Source organism: Plecotus auritus (assembly GCF_963455305.1).
Source record: "Plecotus auritus genome assembly, chromosome: 7".
Lineage (NCBI taxonomy): Eukaryota > Metazoa > Chordata > Mammalia > Chiroptera > Vespertilionidae > Plecotus > Plecotus auritus.
The window spans coordinates 39,302,936-39,329,679 of NC_137774.1; the positions used below are offsets into that span (position 1 = coordinate 39,302,936).

Sequence of the window (26,744 nt, forward strand, 5' to 3'; positions counted from 1 at the left end):
ATGCCCTGTCCCCAGACTGCACTCCAGCGCTTCCTTCTAGTCAGGAGTGACTCAGTCACACTAGGCTGCACAGGCAGGTAGCGTCCACAGGACAGTCAATGTGACTTCTTCCTCGAAGTATCCCCGCATCTTCTCATATTTTGAAGCAGAAAGTGGATCTCTGGACCAGCAGAAAAAGTGAATGGGCTTTGGATTTGAGCCTTAAGGAGAGTATGGGGACTGTGACTTGGAGAAGGTGGCAACACCCTGGTTCCCACATATGGTGGGATTTCTGCAAGATGGCAGAGGTGTGAGGGCTTCTCCTAGAAAAAAGGGAGGGAGTCAAAGAGAGTTGTGCATGTGGATTTGGGAAGTGTGTGTGAGTGGGGAGGGGATGGGGCTGGGCCACAGAGGAAAGAGCTCCCAGAGGCTGGGTTAGGCAGGAGCACAGAGTCGCTCAGGTCAGGGACTGTGGCCTGCAGTCTGGAGGACTTCCTGGGGTGGGGGCTTGAACTGGGACTTCAGTGATGGAGATGGGATGTTCCCTTCCTAGAAAGGCACAAAAATGGTAGTTATGGTGGTAACATGTTCTCTTCTTGTATCTACAGAAGCAGCTCAGAGCAAGATGAAGAAACACCTAAAGAGGAAATGCCAACTCTAGTGCCCTCTCCAGAGCCAGAGCAGGCTCCAGGCACAGCCGTCACTGAACTTCCAGATGTGGAACCACCTGCAGTTTGTGGGCAACTCACCTCAGCTCCTGGGAAGCCTGTGGTCCCAGGTCCTGGGCCAGAGCGCATGTCAGCTGCCATGGCAGATGGGGCTCCTACAAGCTCTATAGATACAGTTTTAAAATATTTGTGTCTATTTTATATATGCTAACAATGTTACTCTATTTTTCTCATACTATTGAGTAACCTACAGTCTATTTTAAAGAAAATTTAATGAAATACTCTTAAACATAAATTTAATTTAGATTCTATAAAATTTAACTCTATAAACCTTCAGAGCCTTGAGCAAGTCTGTTTCTTCTGGGCCGCCAGCGTGTTAGTGTGACTTATAGGTTGGGAATAATTAGTCTCTGAGGAACCATCTGCTCTACAAATGTGACATTCTTGAGGCTCAGGACAATGGGACTTTGGGGGAAATTGACTGATGAGCATTGGGGCAGGGACCCTTTATGTCAGGGCTGCCCCTGGGAACCCACATTTTGTTTGACTTCATCTCCCACCAGTACATGGGCAAAATATGGTCTTAAGTGCCCCCTGGCGTCCACGTTGCAGAATGCTGTAGGGTTTAACCAGCAGCAAGCAGTTCCTGAACACTGACTGCCACCTGCACCTGGACAGAAACTCCACCCTGCTCCACTTGCACTGAACAGCATTCTGAGCATCTCCTCTGTTGGCCCATAGCACTGAAGAGGGGACAGGGAATGTCCCAGGGCCCGGGGTCCACACTCATCTCCTCCACAGGCACCGCTTCCAAATCTCTTCTGGGGTCAGAGCCTCTCTCCGCCCTCAGCCCCTGAGCTCTGGTTCAGCTGAGCTTTTTCCTGTGGCTCTTCCGTCTCACCAGAGCCCAGAGGCAATTCTTTCTCACGCCCCAAGGCTGAACAAGGTTTTGGAGACAGCCTGGCTTCTCCCTTTACACCAATCCTCTTCAGTGCTCCAAACCACCCTGTAGAGATGGGACTAACACCCTTTTAGGCTCCTTGCCCTGCAAAAAGCTGCAATGTCTCAGGACAAATGGGAATAAGCTTTGGACCAGGCACACAGTCCATGCCCTCAAGGTGAGCACCTCTCTGGTCTGACAGGGATATTAAGGAAATTCTAGTGGGGTGTGATGAGTCCTACGGTTGACCTGGTATCACAAGCATTGAGAACACGAGCCCGTCTGGGGATCACACAGGCTCCTTAGGATGGGATTCCTAAAGCAAATCAGAAGATGAATAAGGATTTGTCTACCCACTGTATCCTGCTTTTTCATGCACCATGGCAATTGAGGGAAGCATTGTGAGATTAAACAAAGGCTGGAGAAGTAAAGGGAGGCTAGGTCTACCTTAGAGGCCATGGGACTTTTTACCTTTAGGATTGCTGGTAACAGTAGATGGGATGGACCAGAGTTTGCACAAATACATTTTAACAAAAAAATGGTTTTAGAGTAAGTCCTGTGTGCTGGAACTGCTAAGTACTAGAGACCAGTGATGGTAAAGTCTTTTCCATCACCATTCTCATTGGAATACAGATATATGAGGACAATGATGCCATGTGGTTCCCATAGCACAAGTGGGCTTAGGGTGACAGGAAGAGGACATTTCTCTATGGAGAAGTATTGTGTGTCCACTTCCAAAGAGAGTCCCTAAAGAGAACTTGCCATTTCTAGTCTGTGGAGATATAGGATGTTAACCAGGTAAGCCAGGCATTGAGAGACATTTCAGGCAGAGGGAAGAATTAGAAAAACAGAATTGAGTCAGGATACAGTCAGGGATGTGGGGGTGGGGTTGCAATTACTGGGATCATCAGGAGGTTGGTTCCCAGGACAGGAACAGGGATGGCTGAGCAGAGAGCAAGTCAGACACCAGCTCTGGGAGCCCTGGCATGATGGTTCCAGGCATGATAGTTCCTGAGCAGTCCTGGTGAGGAGGAGAGAGGGGAAGCAGATGTTCCTGAGTTTGAGAGCGGGTGGAATGAGAAGGGGAAGGGAATGGACAATAGTAAGGGGAGAGTGAGGCATAGGCGGGGAGAAGTCAGACATGTCCTTAATGATGACAAGCTGCGGAGTATGGTGAGGACAGGATGTCCCTGAAGTGGAGGGAGGTGATGGTCTCAGAACTGAGGTGCTAATGAAATGGTGAGAGTAGGAGGTGGAGGAGGCAACCTCATGGACAAGTACCGAGTTTCCTGCAGGTGGAACAGAAGAAGATTTTGGAGACAGTTGCCTAATTTGTCCCTAAAGAATGTGGCCTGATTGAGGGGTTAGTAGGAGACTGTGGTAGGAGGTAGGAGTGACCCACCGGGATGATGGGATCTCAAGGAGGGGGGCTCCTGAAGCAACAGAAGCATGTCTGGAGGTGGCCCTATGTATACAGATGAGTGCTGACTGGCCTGCTGGCACCACGGAGACACCCCCACCTGTGGGAGGTAGCTGTGCTAGGGACTGCTGATCTGGAGGTGCCTGCACAGGCTGGGTTACTGAAAGGGCCAGTCCTGATCTGGGTGCATGGCGCCCCCTGGAGGTTGTATGGATGGCTCTGGAGGAACATCTGGATGGAGAGGAGCAGTGGGCAGTGGTATATGGATGTGGAGCTTGGGGTAGAGATCTGGGCCAGGCCAGGAGTCAGGTAGAGCTGGGAGGGTGGGGCGGCCCACGGAGAAGGGGCAGAGGGAAGAGAGCAGAGGGCTGGGCATTGAGCTGTAGTGTCAATTGCGACATTTGTGAGCGTGGAGCCCAGCCTGGCCTGAGGTCCACACCGTCACCAAGATGCACTTGGCCCCAAGAGCAGTCCTCATCCAGGCATCTGGAGCCCCCTCTGCTCTCAGTGCCTGCTTCACAAACTCCACCCTCCTCCCTCTCAGGACCGGACGAGGGCTGCCCTCTTGGACAACCTTCATGATGAGCTCCATGCCCACACACAGGCCATGCTGGGACTCGGCCCGGAAGAGGACAAGTTTGAGAATGGGGGCCACGGGGGATTCCTGGAGTCCTTCAAGGTACAGGCACAAGGGCGGCTGCCGATTGCTGTGGCCGGGAGGGTTGGGACAAACAAGGGAAGAGGTCCAAGATCCACATGATCCTGACCCCAGAGCCCAGTGCCAGCCAGATGTGGCAGGACCAGCAGGGGCACTGCAGGGGTTGGCAGAGGACAAGGGCATCAGGAAGTGTGAGTGCGAGTGTCTTGACCTGGATCCTCTCCTGCTGGCCCGGAGTCTGGGGCTGGGGGAAGAGTTAGCAGGGGAGAAGCCAGTGCAAACCAAGAACACTCCTGCTCCCACCTGCCTCCTTCTGTGGTCAGGCGCCCAGGGCAGAATGACGGGAGCAAGGACACAGGTCTTCGCTGTCTTCAGCAGCTGGTGTGGGGTTCCGCAAGGATTTCTCCAGCTGGCAGGGCACCGAGGACCTGGCCAGGGCCAGTGTGATGGAGTTAGAGGCAAGTCCCTGAGGACTTTGCAAAGGGAAGGACTTTCTAGCCAGAATGAGCTGCTAAAATAAGTAGCGAGCTCCCTGTCCCTGGGAGTATTCAAGGGGATCTGGGACTGCCACTTCGCTGGCCTGGCATAAAGAAGATCCGTTGTCATGTGCTTGCCAAGCGCTTGCTGGTCCACACAGCACTGACATCCAGCATCTGATCTGAGCCTGGCTGTTACCCTTCCGGTTAGCACGGGCCTTGCTATTTCCACTCCCACACAGGGGACAGGACGAGAGGCCACAGGATTGCTCAAAACCTAAACCCACTGCCTGGCCGGCGTGGCTCAGTGGGTGAGTGTTGACCCATGAACCAGGAGGTCATGGTTCGATTCCTGGTCAGGAGGGCGCATGCTCAGTTTGCGGGCTTGATTCCCCAGTAGGGGCCATGCAGGAGGCAGCCTATCGATGATTCTCTCTCATCATTGATGTTTCTATCTCTTTCTCCCTCTCCCTTCCTCTCTGAAATCAATAAAAACATATTTTAAAAAACCCACAAAAAAACCTCACACCCGCTCAGAGGTAAAGCCTTGTTTCAAACCCGGGTTTTCTGGTTCTTAGTCAATGTTCTGTTGATTGCCCGTGGCAGAAGGATTTATAAAGCTACCGTTTTGGGGACAGTGTGTGTGGTTGGGGTTGGACCTGCCTGTATTAGAATCCCAGCTGTGTGATCCTGGGCACAGTCTTTCAAGTCTCTGAGCTACATTAACAGCACAGGGATGATCAACGGGACCTGTGTCTTGGCATTGTTGGGAGAATTCATGCAAATAGTCTGAAGAGGTCGCATGGCCCAGAATACAGTCAATGCCTGGTGAACATGTGCGCTGTTAGCTTTGCCCTGTAAAGTGAAAGCTTAACACCCATCATCCCTCTAAACTCTCACGGCTGCTCCCTATGCCCAGTGCAAGGCTGGGATTATGGGTAGAATCACTGATATTCAGTTTCAATAATTAGGAGTGTAATTTTGCATATGAGGAAACGGAGACCCGAAGAAACAGAATAATTTGTCCCAAGTCACCCAACAGATTCGGGAATCGAAGCTGTGTCTGGCAGATTCCGAAGCGTGTGTTCCCAATTGCCACATGACACCGCCTCTGGGTCCCAACTCAATTGAGATTCCACTCACTAGCCTGGCCCGGGCAAGCCTGGGGTCTGCCCCCCTGTCAGGCAGTGGCACAGAGCACAGGGCAGGGCCTGCTGGCCCCAAGGGCCAGCTGCCGAGATTCCTCACTCGGGTGCAGGCAGGAGCCGAACTGCATGTCCAGGCTGGTGGGAGATTCCTGGGACATCTGTCTCAGCCCTGATGGACAGTGGCGGCCAGGGTGAAAAGGGAGAAATGGAGATTCAGAGGAAAGGGGGATGGGGGAGAAGGGGAGGGGGGAGGAGAGGGAGCAAGGGCAGCTAGCCCTGCAGAGGGAGGGGTGAATGGGAGACCAGGTAACTAGGAACACCTCCGTGGGCTCCGCCCACATCCTGGTAAGCATGTCAAATGCTCCTGGCTCCATAGCAGATGTAATTTATTCATGACTCGAGCTGTCGCTGACTGCAGACATCTAGTGATTTGCTGCTTTCCGTTTTGCAGGTTTCTCTCTGCCTTTTGGAGTTAACAATAGTTTTTTCAGTTTTCAAATATTTCTGTAACCTGTCAACTCCTGCAGGCCGTGGACACCATGCCCACGGTGCCCAGCGGATAAAACGACCCGGCAGCGACCTCAGGTTGTGGGTCTAAAGGACAGTGACGCGAGGCCATTTCCTAGTCCCCTGCCTCTCGGCCGACTCCAGTGGCTTGACTACGGGGAGGGAGATCTTCAGGCCTTGCCCATTCCTTGTCTCTGATCCAGTAATCCAGGGAAGTTTTCTCTTCAACCCTAACTCCTTCCAACTGTGGGCTGAGGACAGTCCCTTCTACCTTCTGCTTCCATGCCCGTGTCCCAGGGGCACTGTGGGGTGAGGGAGGGGCCGTCACGGTCAGTCGCCCAAAGCACACCTTCCCAGCTCTGCCGGATATGAGTAGCTTTGTTTCCTCCTCCCGTCGGGGCACGAGCTCTTTGCCCTATGCGTTCCATCACTGCCTTCGGTGGGTGTCCCAGGCTGTGGTCTGCCCCAGCTCAGGAAACTGTCTTTAGTTTCGCTATTTCTTCCCAGGCACCTTGGACGGTGCTGTGGTGTCAGAATCATTGGCATTCCTCTTGGCGTTCTGTCTGGACTGCCACGAAGTCCTTGCAAGAGTGGTGCATGAAACAGTTCCAGGAGGAGAAGTTCCTGCTGTCTCCTTGCTGTCACAGGTCTCCTCACACAGATACACAGAAACATAATCGAGAAGTCCCAGGACTCACAGCGACCCCAGTCACCCATCCCTGCCTCTGTGGCTGTTCCCCCTCCCCTACAGCCCAGGGACCCTTTTTCCCTCTGCCTAGAAGCAGACCCGTCGCTGCCCCAGGCTGTGCTCCTGGCTCCTCACACCACTTAGAGTAGCTCTTCTCCTCTCCACATCTGGCTTCAGTTCACTGGCTGTCGGCTTAGTGTTTCTTCCATGAGAAACAGAACAGTTAGTTCATGGACGACTAGACCTGCTTCTGAGAAGCTTGGGGATATTCTCGGAATCCTCCAGTTCTACAAACACTTACACATTTTGCATTTTTACATAGTGGATGATATAAAAAATGCATTTCCAGTCGAGATTAAACTTTGGCAGTGAGACTCACCATCGAAAGACAAAAGTAAGTAGGCAGGGGCCAATGCAGCCGGCGCCACCGGTGCTGGGGGTGTATGGACATAGTCTTGGAGTCTTGCAAGAATAGTTTTATTTGAAAAACATATACATTAGTTATTGTTGACAGTGTTACAGATGTCCCGCATTCCTTCCCCCATCGCCCTCCTCCACCCAGAATAGTTTTCTTTTTCAAGCAGCTGGGTATTACTCACATTTGAAAAATATTGATCTCTGAACTGTTGTTCTCAAATGCCATGCTCAGCCACTGCCCGCTGTTGAAGTTTCTGTTGGTCCCTAATAAAATGAAAGGCAAAGGGATGCTACTTGATGTATCAACATATGTACACAAGGCACGTGGGAGCCACATTTTGAGAAACCCTGAGCTAGCCCAACCCTCTGATGACCTCATGCAGAAGGGGGCCCTGAGGGCCAGAGGAGAGTGTCACCACCAACCCCAGAACTGGGACAAAGGAGAGCAGGAGTATTGGGTGAATGTCTCTCCACCTGTGAGGGGCTGGCAGCCTATGCACTGGTCTGCTCTGACCCCTAGTGGCCAGAGTGCCACTCTGCAAGTAACTCTGGCAAAGTGCCCTCCCTGGCTGGGGCAGCTCATGGATTGGAGCTCTGGTCTGACTGAAAGAAGACATGGAGGGATATTTCCTACTCCCATCAGCCTTCCTCCTTTATTTGTGCTGCCAAAGGGGCAGAAGACCCTGTTTTTGACCTCAGATTCTTCTGATTAGGGGGCCATCACAGCTGGCAAGAAATTAGCATCTTTCTCTCCGTCGGCCCTGCTTCTGTTGCTTACTTGGTACAGATAAGCATGCGTTTCCCTTAGTGTTATCCTTGTGCATTGAGTCCCCCAAGTTGAATTTGTTAGATTGAAACAGCTCACAAAACCCATTTGTAAAGAAGTGGGGTTTGGGGTAGGCCCGGAGGAGACGGGCTCCCTCTGTGACACTAGCTGGTGTGACACACGCAGACATGCGGGAGTGACTCCACCCCTCTTTTCTCACTCCCCACAAGGTGTGCTGAGGGCTGGGAAACCGCGGTGACTCAGGGTGGGGGACAGAACCATAGGTGATGAGCTTGGAGGAGAGCATCTGAGGACAGATAGGGATAGTTGTGTGAAGTATGGAACAGACTAGTCCATGGTGCCAACATCTGGAAATGGTCAGATTTCAGCGTGGTGTGCAGAAGATCTTTTCAAAGGCCAGGGTGTTCGCCCACGAAGGCAGTGAGCAGCCCATCCCTGGGAAGGTGCAAGTGGAGAGGACATGAACTGTGGCCTGGATATGCAGGGCCTGAGTGGGAGAGGTGCCAGGTGGTCCCTGGAGAACTCCTGATGCCCTGGCAAAGGCTTCATGGGCCTGTCCTCTTCTCTCCTGCCTCCCTCTGTCCACATCACTGCCCTCTGTCCTCTTCTTCGCCCTGTACCTGACTCTTCTGACCGATTTGAAAAGGCTAGTGTGTCCAGCTCTACCTCAGATTGACATGTGACATTCTTTAGACCATGTCACTGCGTGATTTTGTCCAAATGGAGCATCATTGTAGGGTTTCAAGGTAGCCATCACCTCTTTTCCCATCCCTAAGAGTGGGGAGGAGAGATGACCTTGAGTAAGCAGGTGTCACGCCAGGGATTGGTCATCCTTCGTGTCATGCTCACGTGGGGACCATCACCACGCTGTACAGGGGAGAAGACTGTCTCAGAGAGGCTCACATACCAAGTGCCGGGGGAAACCAGGAGTCAAGCCCCGCACATCCCTGGAGTTCCCTGCCAGCCACTGTGTCCTCAGACTTACCTCACTGACTGAGCAGCACCACGGCTTTAGAGGACACGAGTCCTCCCTAATGTCAAGGAGGCCGAAATCACTTGGTTTCTAATCACCCTCAGTCCATCAACCAGTTGAATTATATGTTCAAGCTGGGCTGGTTTTTGGGACCCTTTCATCTGGAACCCAGGGTCCTGGTTCCATCTCTTACCTTTGGTGTGACCTTCCTCGGCAGTCCTTTGCGTTTCAGGACCTTTTCTCTGTGTCTGTCTTCTCTGCATCTCAGAGCTGGAAGGATGCAATAAGATCACATGTGTGAAGCTCAGTGGAACAGCTGCCGTCACGCAGGGCTCATTTAATCTCCTCTGCAGAGAGACAGTGAGAAAGCATCCGAACATAAATGATTCATTGACATATCACAGTTGATGACGATGGTGGTGGCGGCACACACGAGGCACCAACAGAATGGAATGAGGTTGAGTTGATGGAGCACGTGACTCATTTAAGGAAACTGTTTATCCAAGGACACCTCCGAGTGGTGCCACGCCTTCCCTGCCTTCAGTTTTGCCAAGGGCACACGTCTGACTGATCTTTGGGTGGTGGAATGAAGAGAAGGTGCTGGCTGTTTATCCATGTTGCTAGGTGACGCTCTTCTGTGGTCTAGAAAGAGAGAGAGTTGAAGTCCCTCGAGGGGGCATCTTCGGCTCAGACAGGCCAGGCCAGATGAATGCCATCAGGGATCCACGGCTGGTGGGCTCCCTGCCTCGTTCAAGGGGAGCTCGCCTCCAGGACCATCATCTTTGCAAATGGCCCTCCTTCCTGAGTCAGCTTCCTTCCCAGGATTGAAAGGCAGGCAGGGTGCGGTCCTCGGCCATTCCTGAGCTTGGCAAATTCCTGACATTGGGGAGAGCTCCAGGGGGACCTGCGATTTGGGGTGGGTGCAGCATTCCTGCTGCTTTCTTGGGACGACCTTTCTGTAGACTCAATGCTTCAAGGGAGGGAAGGGCGGCCGTTCCATGTAGGTGGACACGTGGAGCGTGTAAACAGACACATGGGGTTCACGCGGGGTGTGAACCAGGTGAGGATGGGGGCAGTGTCCCACCTTTGTCCTTCTGCATCAGTGTTTTGAAGCTGAGGTTTCCGAGAACTCCCCACCTCAGCTGACTCACGCAATGAGGAAGATCCACTAGCTCACTTAACCAGAAGGCCCAGGTGGCTCATGGCTCCACGTGGTCAGTGGCAGGCAGGTTCCATCCCCTTGCCCCTCTGCCATCCCCATCTTGTTAGCTTCGCCCGTAGGCTTGACCCCTCACAGCCCATGGCGGCTGCTGCGGTCCTAGGCGCAGAGGTGTCACACCTCTTTTGGGAATCAGAGGAGATCTTTCCTCGAAGCCCACAGTGACGTCCCCTCATGTCCCAATGGCAAGGGCTTGGATGATGTGACTGCCTGAGAGGGTCATGATTTATTCCTTTGTCCTGTGGAGGAAGAGGGGACGTTGGGCCAGACTGTGGCTCTGCCAGCAAGGAACATGGGGGGATGGCACTTGTATTTGAGCAACTAGTAATGTCTGCATCCGTGAGTCTTTGCATGTGGCTCTGAGGCCGTGGGGACCTGGACAGCTGGTTAACACAGCGGCTCTGGGCCTTTTCCATTGCCCTAAGTTTAGGGATGTTTTGTTTCCCTGCTGACTGTACACTCCTTGGAGGCAGGGGCCATCTCTCCTACGTCTTTGACTCCCCTCCTACAATTCTCCCAGTTTCTGCAGTGCTGGGCACACAGGTAGCACGTGACAAATGCTTGCTATTAACAAGAAGAGCAGCCACATTGATTGGGTACTTAGTATGTGCCGGGTGCTCTGCTAAGAGCTTTGTATGTGTGGCCACCTGGCCGCATTATCGAGGGACTGAATGACTGGTCAAAGGGAAACGATGTGGGGTTTGTGGGATCCTGGAGAGAAACTTCCCTCCCTAGAACTCCTGTCATCTTTGAAGGCCTTCAGAACCAGGGAGCATCGTCCACATGGTGGGTGGAAGCCTCTAGGACTTCCCGTGTCAGGAAATCCTCCCTCGGGTCCACGTGGGATCTGTCTGCCTCACTCTAACCTTGGGTCAGGTTCCAGAGCAACACAGGTGGCCGGCAGAGCTCTGCCGAGCAGTCCGAGAGCAGCCGGCACCTCCCCGCCCTCTCCCTGCTGTGGGCGCAACAATCTTCATTTTAACTGTACTCATCCTTGCAGGCACCGGGACCAGTGACTGTCCTGATTGTCCCCTCCTGGACACTGCGATGTGTACAGATGGGCCCTTCGTTCTTTGGTGGCCCTAAGTGGCCACAGGGCTCCACGCGGCCTGAGAAGCTCCGGGCCCTCTGAGGCCGAAAACCTGGAGTCTGAGAGTGCGTATGCTGTGTCGGCAGCGGCACCAGCTGCGGGCTCATCTTTAGCCTCTGCGGGTGTGGTGTGGCTCAGTGTACGGACCCGGAAGTGCTCTGGCCACAGTGTACCAACTGCGAACATACACCAAGTTGTAGCAGGCACACTTTGGGGTGACGCAGAATGGATACCCGGTATTTAAATATAGGAGAATGCTTAGTTTTCTGCTGCTTGGACCATGTCATTCCTGACTTGCAGATGAGGAAGCTCAGGCTTGGTAAGCTCTCCAAGCCTCACTTTCCTTCCCGGTAACAACCTTTGTCCACCTTGCAGGGCATCTGAGGCACTGACCCCTCAGACTCCTCTGTCCAGTGTCCTCCCTCACCTCTGCCTGTAGAGTGCCACGTGCCCAGAGCCTCTGAAAGTCCTCTGCAGACTGTAGTGATTAGCATGTGGGCCGCCAAGAGAGAGGGAGAGAGAAAGAGAGAGCGAGAGCGAGAGAGAGGAGCGAGGAGAGCCTGGAGTGTGTCTGCAGATCCCACTGAGGCAGCGGGGTCATCTGGAGAGGCCTGGCTCCAACTCTCAGGCCTCCCTCACCTGCTGTCCCCACAGAGGGCCATCCGCGTGCGCAGCCACTCCATGGAGACCATGGTGACCAGCCAGAAGAAGCCGCACGGCGGGGGCCTCCCCGGCAGCCTCAGCGGGGGCATCTCCCACAACAGCGTGGAGGTCACCAAGACCACCTTCTCGGTGAGTGTCTGCGGGCCCTGGGGTCCCCCAGGCCTTGGTGGGGGCAGGGGTGTGTTCACCCAGGTTTGGGCCAGGTGATCAGCAGGGTGAGCTGAATGATGGGGAGGGAGACTGAGGCTGCCCAGGGGCGACCCCTACACTTGAAGTGAGAGCCTCCAGCCAGGCAGCACTTGGGGCTGGCCCAGACCGGAGCGCACCTGTTGTCCTGCTCTCGGGGTTTCCTTGACACCTGGGCCTCCTCAGGACCAGCCCTGCGCAGTGGTCCTGGGCCCTGGGACTGTGAGAGGGCCCTCCCTTTGTTATTCCTAATGACACGCAGCTGCCCCCTGCTTGCTGTGCACCAGGCACTGAGCTAAGTAACTCATGGGTCCCTGTGACAGCTGTCTGAGGGAGGTGCTGAGTGCTCTGCATTGCACATCTGAGGAAGGGGAGGCCCCGAGGGGTTAGGTAACTTGCTGGAGGTCACCCAGCTATGCCAAAGAACTGGGATTCGCGTTTAGGTCGCCCAAATCCCAAGTCTCTGCTCTTAATCGCTGTGTGTACAGTTCTAAGAAAAGAGAGCCCGGCCGGTCCCGGTTTTGGGTCTGGTCAGCTTGCACCAGGAGCTGGCCAGGTGAGGGGACCAGCGTCCCTCCTTTTATAAAGCAAAGTGGCTTTGTGTTTGTGCACGTTGGGGTTTTCTTGTTCTTTTTTGTAATAGCAGAACATACCCACCACGATACTGACAATTGGTATTGTAAACGATCGTGTGTAATGCATTTGATTTACCAAATAGTGTTTTCATAGCTATTATTTTGTTCCTCCCAGCGGGTCTGTGAAGGGAGCAGGGCCGGGCAATTATCTCCAATCTGTGGGTGAGACTGGGGCCCAGAGAATTCTTCCACTTGCCCAAGGCTGCACCACGTGTGAATGGCAAACACTGGGGCCTGCCTGGCTTAGAGGCCTGGCGGGCTCCCATCTCCCCCTTCTCATTCTGCCACCCTCCGTCCATCGTCCCCCACACGTGGCAGAAGCAGAGCCACATGCTTGGCAGGCTCTCTCTGCCTGTGGGTGCGTGTGGACCACATGCTAGTCCTGCCAGGGATTTGCTACGTGACCTTGACCAAATTCCCTCGCCCCTCGACTCCTCCAGGACCTCCTCAGTAAAGCGAGGAGTTGGACCAGGGCACTCCCAGGACTCTCTCAGCTTTGTGGTTCCCAGTCTGTGACCCCCTCAGTCATCCCGTCCTCTCAGTACCTGGGGTTCTCCTTAGGGTGGCTCTGACCCCATGTTCCTCCAAGAATTCTGTTCTAGCGATTACTGCTGTGTTTCTGGGGATCTATCCAGACCAGCTGTGGGGGTGGGAGGTGGTGCACAGGCTCTTGTAGACCAGGAAGGGGGGTGAAGGGAAGGAGACCTGGGTTTGGGGAGTGAGCGCTCATTTTGGTGGTCACATTGGCAGCCTCCAGTGGCGGCGGCAACTGCGAAGAACCAGTCGCGGAGCCCCATCAAGCGGCGGTCGGGGCTCTTCCCCCCGTCTGCACACGGGCTCTGAAGGCCAAGGGGACAGCCGGACACGGTGGTGAGTGTCCACGTGGCGTGGGTGGGCTCCCTCGGGAGGGCTGCCCGCAGCTTCAGCTTCGAGCGATGGCTTCCGTCTAACCCTGGTCCCCACGTCAGGCCCCCACGTCCCCCGTCACTCATTCAGTGCATTGTCCCCCACGTCCGCCGTCACTCATTCAGTGCTTCGTCCCCCAATATCCCCGGTCACTCATTCAGTGCTTCGCCCCCCAATATCCCCCGTCACTCATTCAGTGCTTCGTCCCCCAATATCCCCCGTCACTCAGTCAGTGCTTTGTCCCCCAATATCCCCCGTCACTCATTCAGTGCTTCGTCCCCCAATATCCCCCGTCACTCATTCAGTGCTTCGTCCCCAATATCCCCCGTCACTCATTCAATGCTTCGTCCCCCACGTCCCCCGTCACTCATTCAGTGCTTCTTCCCCCAATATCCCCCGTCACTCATTCAGTGCTTCGTCCCCCAATATCCCCCGTCACTCATTCAATGCTTCGTCCCCCACGTCCCCCGTCACTCATTCAGTGCTTCTTCCCCCAATATCCCCTGTCACTCATTCAGTGCTTTGTCCCCCAATATCCCCCGTCACTCATTCAGTGCTTTGTTCCCCAATATCTCCCGTCACTCATTCAGTGCTTCGTCCCCCAATATCCCCCGTCACTCATTCAGTGCTTCGTCCCCAATATCCCCCGTCACTCATTCAGTGCTTCGTCCCCCAATATCCTCCGTCACTCATTCAGTGCTTCGTCCCCCAATATCCCCCGTTACTCATTCAATGCTTCGTCCCCCAATATCCCCCGTCACTCATTCAGTGCTTCATCCCCCACGTCCCCCGTCACTCATTCAGTGCTTTGTCCCCCAATATCCCCTGTCACTCATTCAGTGCTTCGTCCCCCGCGTCCCCCGTCACTCATTAAGTGCTTCGTCCCCCACATCCCCCGTCACTCATTCAGTGCTTCGTCCCCCACGTCCCCCGTCACTCATTCAGTGCATTGTCCCCCATGTCCCCCCGTCACTCATTCAGTGCTTTGTCCCCTATGTCCTCTGTCACTCATTCAGTGCATCGTCCACTCGGGCAGCTTTGAGGTCCCTGCACCTGACAGAATGGGTCTCGCAGTTTGGCCCCAGCTAGAAATGCGGCTCAGAGTCGTTTCTTTCTGTGCTTCCTTTTGCGAAGCTCACTCACATGTCCCTTTATGGAAGCCTCCCCTGATTCTGACAGCAGAGTTCGTGGAACATGCCTTTGGACTTCCAGAGTTTGTTTCCTTCCTTCCTTCTTTCCTTCCTCCCTCCCTTTCTTTCTTTCTTCCTTCCTTTTTTAGAATTTATTTTTATTGTTTATTACAGATGTCCCCCATTTCTCCCCGCTTTGCTCCCTCCACCCTGCTCCTACCCCTCCCAGGACTTCACCGCACTGCTGGCTGTGTCCATGGCTGTGCATTTATGCATATAGGTCCTTTGGTTAATCTCTCCCGCCCCGCCCGCTCCCTCTGAGATCTCTGTCAGTTCCATGTTTCCATGTCTGTTTGTTCGTGAGTTTATTCTGTTCATTAGATCCCACGTGTAAGTGAGATCATGTGATAGTTGCCTCTCTCTGACTGGCTTATTTTGCTTAGCATAAAGCAAAGGGAAAAGTAAACAGAGGGGACTACCTGAAACTGAAAAGCTTCTGCACAGCAAAAGAATCCACCCACCAAAGGAAGGGGAGCCCACTGTATGGGAGAACATATTATCCAATGAACATCTGAGAAGGGGTTAATTTCCAAAATATGTAAAGAACTCACACAGCTCAACAGCTCTCATATCCTACTTACCCCGTTCTTGCTAATTGTCTTTCTGATCCTTTAGTCAGTGAGCCCACCTGGTGTTGAATTCGGCAAGCAGCATCCCTCGAGTGCCTGGTGTGTGGGGGCTCATTGCTCAGACAGGAGCTCCAAAGACACAAACCTGCCCTCCAGGAGCTTACAGTCTCACGAAGGAAAGGGAGGCAGGCAGGTTGACCTCCACGTGTACAAGTGCCTTCCTGTAGCCCTGGCGGTGGTGCCAGCCCCGGGCGTGGGCACGCAGGACGAGGGCGGTGAAGGAGGAGGATGCAGAGCTCTGTTTGGAAGCTGTGTGTGTGAGTGAGTCCTTGTGGCCCACTCAGTAGGGAGACCCAGGGCTCTGAGTGCTCAGAATTGCTCATCTTGAGCTTGGGAGAGACTTGGTGACTGAAGGAGAGGTGGGAGTCACTGGGAGGTGGGAAGAGGTGGTGCTTAAGATGAATCAATGAATATGCTCGCCCAAGGGGGTGTGGAGAATGCCTGGGGAACACCAGCACTTAAGGGCAAGTGGAGAAAGGAGGCAGAGCCAGTGAAAAAGACAGGGAAGGAAGGGGAGCAAGGAGGAAGAGAGCCTGGGGAGGGGGGACCCTCGGAAGCTAGGGCAGGAGACCTTGCAGGAGAGAGGCCTGCAGTGGCAGCCGAGCAGAGCACAGTGACCCCAGCCCCTGGTGGGGTGGACAGTGAGGAGGTCCCTGGTGACCTCGTTAGAAGTACATCGGGGCACCTCATGCCTCCAGGATGGCTATAATACAGAAGACAAGAAGGAAGTGTTGGCAAGGACGTAGGGAAACTGGAACCTCGTGCATGGCTGGTGGGAATGTGAACTGGTGAGGCTGCTTTGGACCACGGCCTGGCAGCTCCTCAGAGGGTTAACCGTGCCGTTGCCACAAGGCCCAGCAATTCCCCGCCAGGTGCACACCCAAGGGAAAGAACACAAGTGTCTGCATAAGCACCAGCACACGGATGTCCGTGGCAGCATTGTCATAGTAGCCCCAAGCGGAAACGATCCACATGCCCTCCCAAAAAGTGAAGTATTACCTTGCAATAAAAAGGAGTGAAGCTTGATGGACACATGCTACAACATAGATGAGCCTTTAAAACACTAGCTGAGTGAAAGAAGCCATTCACAAAAAGACCACACCGTATTGTATGGCTCCATTCACATGCAATGTCCAGAATAGGCAAATCCATAGGGACAGGAAGTAGATTCTGTCAGGGGCTGGGGGGAGGGAGGAATGGGAGTGGTTGTGAGTGAGTGGGGTTTCTTTGAGGGAGGGTAGAAATGTTCTAAAATTAGATGGTAGTCATGGTTGTGAATATACTAAAAACCATTGAATTGCACAATTTAAATGAGTGAGTTGTATGTGGATTGTATGTCCATGAAGCTGTCATGAAAATAAAAGTACATTAGTGACAGGGCCCCAACAGTGGACACTGAGCAACTGATGGGCAGTGTTTGTGGCCTTTGTTAAACGGCAGAAGGAAACCCTTGGCGCTGGCTGGGAGTAGCCTGTTTACCCAGAAGCCCTTCCCAGCACTCAGCACACGTATCCGGGGAGCCATTTTGTAGTCTGTGTGAAGGGTGTCCCCTGGCGTTCTGCAGCCGTGGCCCTGCCGGGGCCCCGAGGGGTGCGTGTGTGCTGGCTGTGATGGTGGATGTCCCAGACCTCACTCCATTCCCTCTGTGGCCAGCCCTTGACCCAGAGCTCTGCCAGCTGGGATGGACTTGGGCTCGGTGGCCTCAAGCTGGGACTCCTGCCTGGTAGCTCTGGACTCTCACCCAGGAGCCTGCAGGGGAGGGACCCTGGCAAAGCAGAAAACCCTGTTGTCTGATGGGGGCATGGTGGGATAGATGGCCCGGAGGCTGTGCTCTGTCGGGGATGCTGTGACCCCACAGGACCCCATGGTGCAGTCTCGGGCCTGGAGTGAGGTGGGAGTTGGGAACCAGCTCACCTCTCTTCATCCTCATCTCCTCAGTGACAGTGCATCCAGCAACCCCAAGACTGTGGACGGTGGGCACTCTTCTCAGGAGATAAAGTCTGAGACCTCGTCCAACCCCAGCTCTCCGGAGATCTGCCCCAGCAAGGAGAAGTAAGAGTGAAGCTGGCTCTAGCCCCGCGGGACCTGGAATAGGTCTCTGCTCTGGCATCTCCCGCTTTGGGGACCCCCTGGAATGCACAAGCCAGCAGGCAGGGCCACGGGGAGCCACTCAGTCTCTGCGGGGCCTGCCCTGCCCTCGGCTCCCACGTGTGACCAGGGCCGCCTTCCCGCCCCCCTGCAGGCCCTTCATGAAGTTGAAGGAGATCGGCCAGGCCAACATCTCCCGTTCCTCCTCCAGCACCAGCAGCTTCAGCAGAACGGCCGGGGAGGGCGAGGCCATGGAGGAGTGTGACAGTGGGGTAGGTGCGGCCTGGCCAACCTGGGCAGCGGGGAGGCACCTGGGCCCACCGCTCGGTGTGTTAAAACAGCTCCTGTGGGCAGAGCCCCCTCCAGGCTCCGGGGAGAGCGGGGAGTATGGAAACAAGAGGTGGCCCACCCAGCCATCTCCACCCTCTGGCAGCGGTGGTTTAGGGTCTCCCTGGGGTGACAGAGGAGCAGCAGCAGCAGAGGGTCAGAGGTCAGGCTGAGCGTGTCCCTGCCGTGGAGTTCTTGGCTGGAGAGGAGAGGGCTCAGTGCTGCATGGGTGTGGTCAGGGGCACTGCCTGGGGATGGAGGGGAGCCAGGGCTGGAGGGGAGCCAGGGCTGGAGGCAGCAGGAGGAAAGAGCGTGTCCAAGTGGGCAGTGGGAGGCAGGGGCTGCCCAGGTCAGCTGAGGGTGGGCCCACCTCGCTCACCCGGCCTCTCTCCCCAGAGCAGCCAGCCGTCCACAACCTCGCCCTTCAAGCAGGAGGTGTTTGTCTACAGCTCGTCCCCAAGCAGCGATAGCCCCAGCCTGGGGGCAGCCACCACCCCCATCATCATGAGCCGGAGTCCGACAGGTCGGTGTGCACCACGTGGTGTGCACCACGCAGCCAGGGCGGGGGCTGTGCCCTGAGCACTGTTTGTGGGGCGCCAGCCCCAGGTGTCTGGAACTGGCCAGTCTCGGTCCAACCCCAGTGTGAGGCCTTGAGCTCTGCTCCCTCACTGTGTCTGTACATCAGCCTTCAGGGCCTGTTCTTGTCCTCTCGTTACTCACGGGAACCGAGCTCAGAGGGGAGTTGGGACTGTGTGAGTCGAAAGCCGAGGTTCTTTCCACGGACCTCTCGCTCCTCCCCATCTCCGACTCAGGGCCCCCCATCACAGCGATGGTCCTCAAAATGCAAGGGTACCAGGTGGGGAGAGCGTTGCAGGTGGAGGGAACAGCACATGAGAGGCCGTGATCTGGAACCACATGTGGGTCAGGGGGGCTGGAGTTCACAATGGTGACGGGACAGGTGAGAGAGGAGTCAGTGGTTAGGGGACAGGGCCAGGGTGCTAGGGGACAGGTGAGAGAGGAGACCATGGTTAGGGGACAGGGCCAGGGCTGCCCCTGGTGAGGATTTGGGCTCTGTCCTGCAGGCAGTGGAAGCCATGGGAAGGTCTTAAGTCTTTGAAGGTTCTTAAGTAGAGAAGCGCCATCTGGTGTTGAGAAAGACCATTCTGTGGCTGCAGCTGGCCCAGGAGGAAAGACTGGTTGGAGCAGGTGCAGGGGGGAAGATCAGCGAGGGTCACAGTGAGTGGTGAGGGGTGATGGGCCGTGGATTGTGGGGTGATAGAGCATTGGATTCAAGAGATGCCAAGGAGGTAAATCTTCGGGGCTCAGTAGCAGGGGCTTCAGGGAGAGCAAGGAGTCTGGGCCTTCGGGGTTCTGGGATCCCTGCAGTTGGACAGAGTAGGAGGAGCCGGCTCTGGGGAGAGGGTGAAGGTTGGCACCTGAGGGGCATGTCGGTAGACATGCCTGGTAGGCACTGATGGGCTCTGTGGGTGCCCAGAAGTCAGAGCCTTGGTCCCGCCCTCCAGGAGGGCAGCACGGTGGGGTGGGGGCAAGCACAGGACCCTGGGTCCACCACTGACGAGCGATGTGACATTGGACATGTTCCTCAGCCTTCCCATGCCTCAAATACCGGAAGAATATTTACTCAGTTTTCCGTGTTATTCGCAGTGCTATAGACACATACACTTTCACATTGCATCTATATTGCTAATATTCTCTCCATTAGTTTCTGAAGTCTCAGCAACAAAACAGCAGATTAAGTTGATTTGTAGCATTTGCTGATCTCAAGCCACCAATGTGACTGATGTAAATAACCTTAAAAGAATAGGGAGTGGTAAAATGTAGAGAAATAACGAGGAAGCGATGACTTCTGAGTATTTATTACCTTTGATGAATATCACTTAATTATAAGCTTATAATTAATTTTTTTTTGTTAATCCCCACTGGAGGATATTTTTTCCATTGATTTTTTTTAGAGTGAGTGGAAAGGAGGGAGGAAGAGAGAGAGAGGGAGAGGAACATTGATGTGAGAGAAATACATTGATTGGTTGCGTCCTGCATATGCCCCAAACTAGGGCTGGGGATCAAACCTGCAACCCAGGTACATGCCCTTGACCAGGAATCGCTCAGGCTGCCGCTCTAACCGCTGAGCCACCGGTCAGGGCTAAGCTTGTGACTGTGTGTAACAACCAGCTCACAACATTTGTAAAAATTTAAGGGTTGGCTCTTGTGAATTGGTGTGTTAGCTAGAGTGTCTCGTGGAGGGGAGCGCCCCTTCTGGCCTCCCTGCCCAGTTCCCCAGCAGCCCATGACCGCCACAGCCCCACCCTCTTCATGGGCATTCTTCTTTTTCCTAGATGCCAAAGGCCGAAATTCCCCGAGGTCAAACCTGAAATTCCGCTTTGATAAGCTCAGCCATGCGAGCTCCAGTGCAGTAAGGATCTATGGGTGTGGGGGTGGCAGCGGGAGCCTCCCGCATCCCACATTCCAACCTCTTCCCAGCCAGCCTTCCTTCCTGGGCATGTCACAGCGGGGGGAGGAACCTCTGGTCCCACCTGGGGGTGAGGCTGTTGGTGCCACGTGGTGCAGCAGCCTGGGGGTCGCCAGCCACCTCTGCCCCATGTCCTGTGTTAGAGCCGCACCCTCGGACACACACAGATGTGTGTTGTGAATGGTTGGCTCCCGGGGCCTTGGGTCCCTTCCGAGCTCACTGGAGAGTGGAGAGCTGGGCGCACAGAAGGTGCAGTCGGCAGGGGTTATGTTGCCTAGTTTTATAAAACTCTCGCGTGGATTTTTCTTGAAACAGGGTCACTAATGCGAAAGAGGAGACCTTCGCCTGTCAAAGGTGGGTCAAGTGTGTGTCCTGCTGTGGCCACGGGGCCTGCTAAGCCGACACTGTCCCGAGACCCTGACGGCTGGGGAGGGTAGTCGCCTCTTCTGAAGCCTCTGTGATGGGGCCCAGGATGGGAGGAAGGCGGGTGGCCTCGGTGTGGATGGGAAGGGTTGTGTGGGTCTGGGCCGGACTCACTGAGTTGGTCTCCTTGCCCCAGAGGTGCCTGGCTGGGGCAGTCGCCCAGAGCTGCTTCCTCTCCTGGAGGGAGAGGTGTCCGTTTGCCCCTGCCTTTCTGCCATCAGTGGCCTTTCCCAGGGCTCTGGGCTGAGCTCTCCTACCTGAGTGTCCAGAGATGCCTCAGCACCCTATACACTGTGAGGCGCCCCGAGGGAGGACCCTGCTGGCAGCCACAGCCAGTTGGGGGCGGGCAGGAGTGTGTGGTTTTCAGCACATCGGGCCTGGGCCCAGCTCCCCCCAAGGCCTGAATGTGTGCGGGTGAAGTTAGCAGAGACCCTCTGATTTCCGCCCTGCCACGGGGCTGCAGGGCTGAGAGTCACAGTTGGAACCAAGGGGAGGGGCAGAGCTGAGCCCATTTGTACAAACCTGATCTGTAAAAAAGCAGGTGAGCTGGGGGTGCCGGCACGCTCAGCTCCCATCCTGTACTGCAGACCCTGTTCACCAGGTTCCTGTCGATGCCCACCTGCTCGGCTGTCTGACGCCGGGTACCCAGTGTGGGCCCCTCCTGTCTGAGCATATCCATGGGCTGTGGCCATGGGCACACGTGTCTGCCCTTCCTTCCTTCACCCAGTGTTTGATCGCCTCCCTCCTTCTTGTCTCCTCCAGGGAAGCCCTGATTCTCTCTTGGAGATGCTCCTATCCTAGCAGTTTGGGGGTGCCATTCACTACTCTGACCGTCACAGGCCTGTTGCTCCACCGGCCACCTGCCCACCAGACCAGCTACCTGTCCCAGTGCCCCGACCGGCACAGCCCTGCCCACTCCTTTGCCAAGACACCCTGCGAGCACCTCCCCATCTCTGGACAAGGCCTCATTCCTCCAGGCTCCCCTGCTCCTGACCCCACATGTGCTGTGTGTCTGGGTCATTTGTTACCTTGTTTTTGTCTGCAGCAGCCAGTGTTGGGTGAGAGGGGTCTGGGTACTGGGGACTCAGAGAGCTGAGAGGCAGAGCCTGGTGTGGTGGGGAGCAGAGGCCCGGAGGGGACTGTGCCTGGGGAGGGGCGGCGCTGGGTCCTGACAGGCAGGCATTTTGTGCTGCTGGAGGGAGCACTTTTCCAGCAGCCGAGTCTGTAGCTCCTTGAGGATGTCCTGGTAGAAGTCGGCTCTGTCGCTCCCACATTTCTGGAGCTCCCAACATCTGTTTGCTTCTGTGCTAGGAGCTTCTTCCCCATCTGCTGACAGCTGCCGGGGCCTCTGTCCCTGCTGCCCGGGCATGGCTGGGTGAAGCTGCGACAGGGCTGGGCATGTGGGAGCGGGCGCCACACTCTTCCTCGTGGCCTCATTCACACAGGCTCCTGTGTGGTTGCTGTGGGAGAGGCCGGAGCCAGTCTCTCCCTTTGAGCAGATGCTTTTCCCAGGAAGGGGTGGGTGCCAGGAGAGGAGGAGCTGGGAGGGAGCAAGGCAGTGAGCGCCTGGGCCTTGGCTGGAGACCCTGAGACCCAGGCCAGGCCAGGATCCCTGTCCCTGCGGGTGGCGGAGGTTCGTAGGTTCTTGGGGAGTTACTTCAACCCACCTCTTGGTGAGAGCGGGGAGGTGAGGGGGGAGGATTCAGGTGCGGTCAGGCCTTGGCGAGGGAGGAGGACTCAGGTGAGGGGAAGGGGCGGCCTCCTTCTGCACTTACGTTCTGGCATCTGTGGGAGGCCTAGTGCTGCCCGGGGGCTGTGCCCTTGGGCTGTCGGGCTCGATCTCTGCTATCCCCCCCCACCCCCCAGTCTCCTCTTCCCCTTTCCACTGTGGGTCTCCAGGCAGCTGTCACACCGGTGGGATTCCTGCAGCCTGGGCCCCAGCTGATGCAGTTGAGACACTGCCTGCCAGGGCCCCTCAGCCAGAGCCACCTCCCCGGGGGTGAGCCAGCGTGCTCTCTGTGGGACAGCCCCCTCCTTGGCTGCTCCCCACCCCCGAGTCCTCGGTGGTTTCTGAGTGTCCTCCAGGAAAACGGAGTCTGAAGAGCAGACCCTTGGAGGTGCGGCAGTTTCAAGTGCACCTGGGCCCTCTGTGACACGGGCTGCCAGGGCTTTAACGAGCAGATGACAAGGGTCTCCTGCCCAGTGCTTTATTTGCATCAGATCTGGGCTTATTCCTGAGTAAGGCATATAAATGTTACACCTGCTTTTGTGACCGTTTCCCCGTTGCTTTTGCAATGAGAGCAAAACCTCGGTCCTTCGTCCCCCACTCACGTGGACCCTGTGGGGTCCTGTTTGCAGGCCGGTGGGCCCCTCCCCTCACACTGTCTGGGAAACGTGTCTACTTCAAGTCCTAGCCCCGTGGAATTTATTCCGGTTAGAAGGTCAACAAATGTCTGCGTGGCGTAGATTAAACGTTCCTGCAGCAGCACCCGCTGCAGTGACGAGGCCTGCAGGTCCTGGCGGCGTCCTGTTGGCTGGGTTTCTGAAGGAACTTGGAAGGTCGAACTGCATTTCTTTAAAAACAACCCCAGGCTCTGGCTTGCTTCTCTGGAGAGCTGGTATTTGCAGCTGCTGGGTGGTGGTGCTGTGTTCGTGGTCTGGGGGGTGGGGGGTCCTCTGGGGTTTCCAGGTGGTCCCCGCTCTGTGCTGCTTCGGAACCTCATACCCACCTTCCCCCACCGTTCGCCCCCATGGCCTTGCTCCTGCAGCCCTCGCCTCCCAGGACGGCCTTGCTTCTGCCTCTGAGCCCGGGGCCAGGCTGGCTGGGCATGTCCAGGAAACCGAGAGGCACAGGTCTGCCCCAAGAATCGCAGGCCTGAGCAGTGGGTCTACCCTCTGCTAACGGGGATGCCTGGGAAGGATCTGAAAGGTCCCTTCCACTGTGTCTGCATCACCATATTTAGCAAGTCCATCCTGTAGCTTCCAGAATGTACATGGCCAGGGCGAGGGGAGAGGAGAGGAGAAGCAGGACCCGCAGTCGTCCCCGGCCCTCGGGACCACGGGGCAGGCAGCTTGCGTGCCTGGACAGTCTCCTTGCATCTGCTCGGGGCTCAGATGTCTTTCCGTTAATTGCTGTGCCCACTTTTGGGGCTCATAGATGTGCTGAAGCCTCACGGGTCCTTGTAACTAGATCCGTCCGATGGTGCTCATGCTGGTACCCGAGGGGCTCTGTGTGTGGCCCCCGACACAGGAGAAGTGTTTCCCGCTCGCGCCTCTGGCTGCGGGAACCGCCTGGCTCACAGAATAAACTGCCCATGGGCTCTGTAGGCACCCAGGTGCCTCTGCTCAGATGATCCTTAAAAACGGAGGCTCTTAGCTGGGGTTTCTGTCATGAGTGGAACACGGGGTTTCCTGAAAACGATTCTGTGGTTCAGCCTTGTAGGCAGCATCTTGCTGTCCACACCCCCTGGGCTTCTTTTAGCATCGAATCCAGCCAGGCCACTGTCCAGAGGAGAAGCCTCAGCCCCCGAGAGGGGAGCATAACTTGCTTGAGGCCACATGACCAGCCAGCGGCAAAGCCGGGCTGAGAACATGCAACCCAGGGCCCTTCCTTGCACCGCCTACGTGGCTGGCGCAGCAAGTGGCTGCGTGTGCTGGGGCTCTGAGGTGTGGGAGCCGGTGAGCTGGGGTCTGGGCCCTGGCTGGGGGGTGTGAGCCGCCCAGGGTGCTGGTGGGGCTGTTCATCGGGAGAGATATTCGCTGGGACTTTTCAGAGAGGCCCTGGGGCTCTGATGCAGCTTTGGGCCCTGAAGACGAGGCGGGAAAAGAGATTTCAGTGGCTTGTTCCTCAGTGACATTGGCCCTTCCACTCTGGCGTGTAAGGGGGGAGGAGGCCAGGGCGTAGACGCAGTTATTCAACACTCAGTTTCCCTTTTTTTCAGTTAAGAAAAGTGTAAGAGAAAACCCTTTGATTCTCCCTGATCCTTAAGCCAAGGTCGTTAGTGAAAATGTAGATGCAGGTGACCAGGCTGGACAGGAGGGAGCCTGTTTCAGTTTCTCGCCCTGATGGTTTAAGGTGCCAATGCAAACACTACCTTCTTCATTCAGTCGTGAGGCGCCAGAGGCAGGTCTGTGGTGGGGGGGATGGTTGGGGTTCAGGCAGATCTTAGGGCTGCAGCTGTCTGGCAGGGACCTGGCCGCTCAGGACCCCGCGGCTCCTCCCAGCCTCTGGCTACCCCTCCCTCAAGGGCAAGGGTGGGTCAGTGGGGTTTGCCAAGCCTGTCCTGCAGCCTGCCAGGGGCGGTTGGGGCATTCTCTAGTACAAGTTCTGATATCTGTTTCATCACGAGCCCTTTGCCCAACCCAAACCCACATGTCCCCCCTTTTAGCTGGACCATGGGCCCCTGGGGAAGGAAGGAGACAGCCCCCAGCAGGGCCAAGGACCTGGAGCCCTGCCTAGGGAGAGGTGCTGGGGCAGCGGCTCTGCTCTGTGCCTTACCAGTCCCGGGGAGAGGGTGTTTGGTGGGAAGGCTGGAACTTCAACGCTGTTGTCTTTGATCTTGTGACATTTCCGCTTGGAAGGGTCAGTCCCCCCTCGTTGCTCCTTCGCATGTGCGCCAACGCTCCTTGTCATGCGCTCCCCTTCCACACCCCGGCCCGGGGAAGGATGCAGTTCTGTGTGAGCGCTTCCTCTGGGCAGGTGCAGGGCCCCAGGGGTGCAGCTTGGCCCTGAGGCCCCCCGTGGTGGTGACTTCCCTTCCTTCCCTCTTCGTGAGGGGGTGACTTGTGGACCCTGACTGCCTATGTCATGTAAATAGTGTACATTTAATTTATTGCTATGGTAGCACATTGTATTTGTTAATGTATAAAACAAATTCTAAAAGGTTGACAAATGTATATTTTGTTGCTTAAATGTGTCTTTGCAGAAATTGACAATAAATAACATATTTTGTGTCCATCAGTGTTCAGACTTCTTTGTTTGGGGTCCCACCCCCGAGCGAGCGTCACCTTTAACTCACCAGAGGTTGAATACTGGCAGCCCCCGGGCCATGTGGGGCCTGCAGATGTGTTACTTTAGCCTAAAAAGTGTTTTAAATTTTCCCAATGAGTTGCTGATGTTTAAAAAACTGACTACAGCCTGGCCGGTCATGGCTCAGTGTTGGAGTGTCAACCTATGAACCAGGAGGTCACCGTTTGATTCCCGGTCAGGACGCGTGCCTGAGTTGTGGGCTCCATCCTCAGTGTGGGGCATGCAGGAGGCAGCCAATCAATTATTCTCTCTCATCATTGATGTGTCTCTCTCTTTCCCTCTCCTTTCCTCTGTGAAATCAACAAACACATATTAAAAAAAAATAAACAAAATACTGACCACAAACATTTTTTGAAAACCTAGAAAATCACAGAAACTTCCCACTTCTGTTACAAATCCGATGCGGTATCCACGCCTGTGGAGTGGCAGGGATTGCTCAGAGCTTACAGAGGCCCGTAGGTGGGGCCTGTGCACCGTAGTTCCCTCGGTTACACCTGGAGGATCTCACCCTTTCCTGCTATTGCTGGGCCTGGCCCAGGTGGGCATCTGAGTTTGAGACCCCTGCCATTCACCGATTTGTCTTCAACCTGGGGTTTTCTTCCTTCTGCCCACTTTCTCTCCAGAGTCCCAGTTTATTTCTTCAGGGATTCTTTCATGATTAAGTGCCCTCCCTCCTATCCCCTTTGACTCCTGCATGGCCACACTCTTACACAGATACACTTTGTTTTATAATGTTTGGATGTTTTGTGTGTGTGTGTGTGTGTGTGTGTGTGTGTGTGTGTTTTCCCTTAAGAAATCTGAAGGCAAGGAACAGGCCTTTATTTATTGGGACTTGGTTGTGTGATCTTGGGCAAATTTTTTAACCTCTTGGATTTGCATTTTCTTTTATGTGTAATTGGAAAAACCATCTACAAGGGAAGCATGAGGAGAGAAGTGAGTTTATAATTGGGAAAGAGCTTTGAAAAAAACTGGCAAGTGTTATTCAAGCGCCAGAGGTTCCATGATGATTGTTATTGTAATAACTGGAACAGCAGCTGACATGTATTGACTGTTACCACGAGGTTAAGTGTTGTACATATTCAGCCAGTTTTCCTGTAACACGACATATTAGTTCCTAAAAAATTACAACACTGTGCAAAGTTGTGCAAGTGGGAAAAACAGAGCGAGGGACATAACACTTACAGTGTTATGTGTCAGTGACACATAAAAA

General features: G+C 55.1%; 1 pseudogene across 1 annotated transcript in view; it reads left to right on the forward strand.

Moving 5' to 3' along the window:
- Positions 1–26,744, forward strand: part of LOC308252565 (phosphofurin acidic cluster sorting protein 2-like) — a 63,341-nt pseudogene that overhangs the window by 458 nt on the left and 36,139 nt on the right. Inside the window, exons 2-8 of the transcript in view lie at positions 3,552–3,686; positions 11,625–11,762; positions 13,205–13,260; positions 17,118–17,231; positions 17,422–17,539; positions 17,991–18,117; positions 19,949–20,025. The product of the transcript in view is annotated as a phosphofurin acidic cluster sorting protein 2-like (transcript). The remainder of the gene's footprint in view (positions 1–3,551; positions 3,687–11,624; positions 11,763–13,204; positions 13,261–17,117; positions 17,232–17,421; positions 17,540–17,990; positions 18,118–19,948; positions 20,026–26,744) is intronic.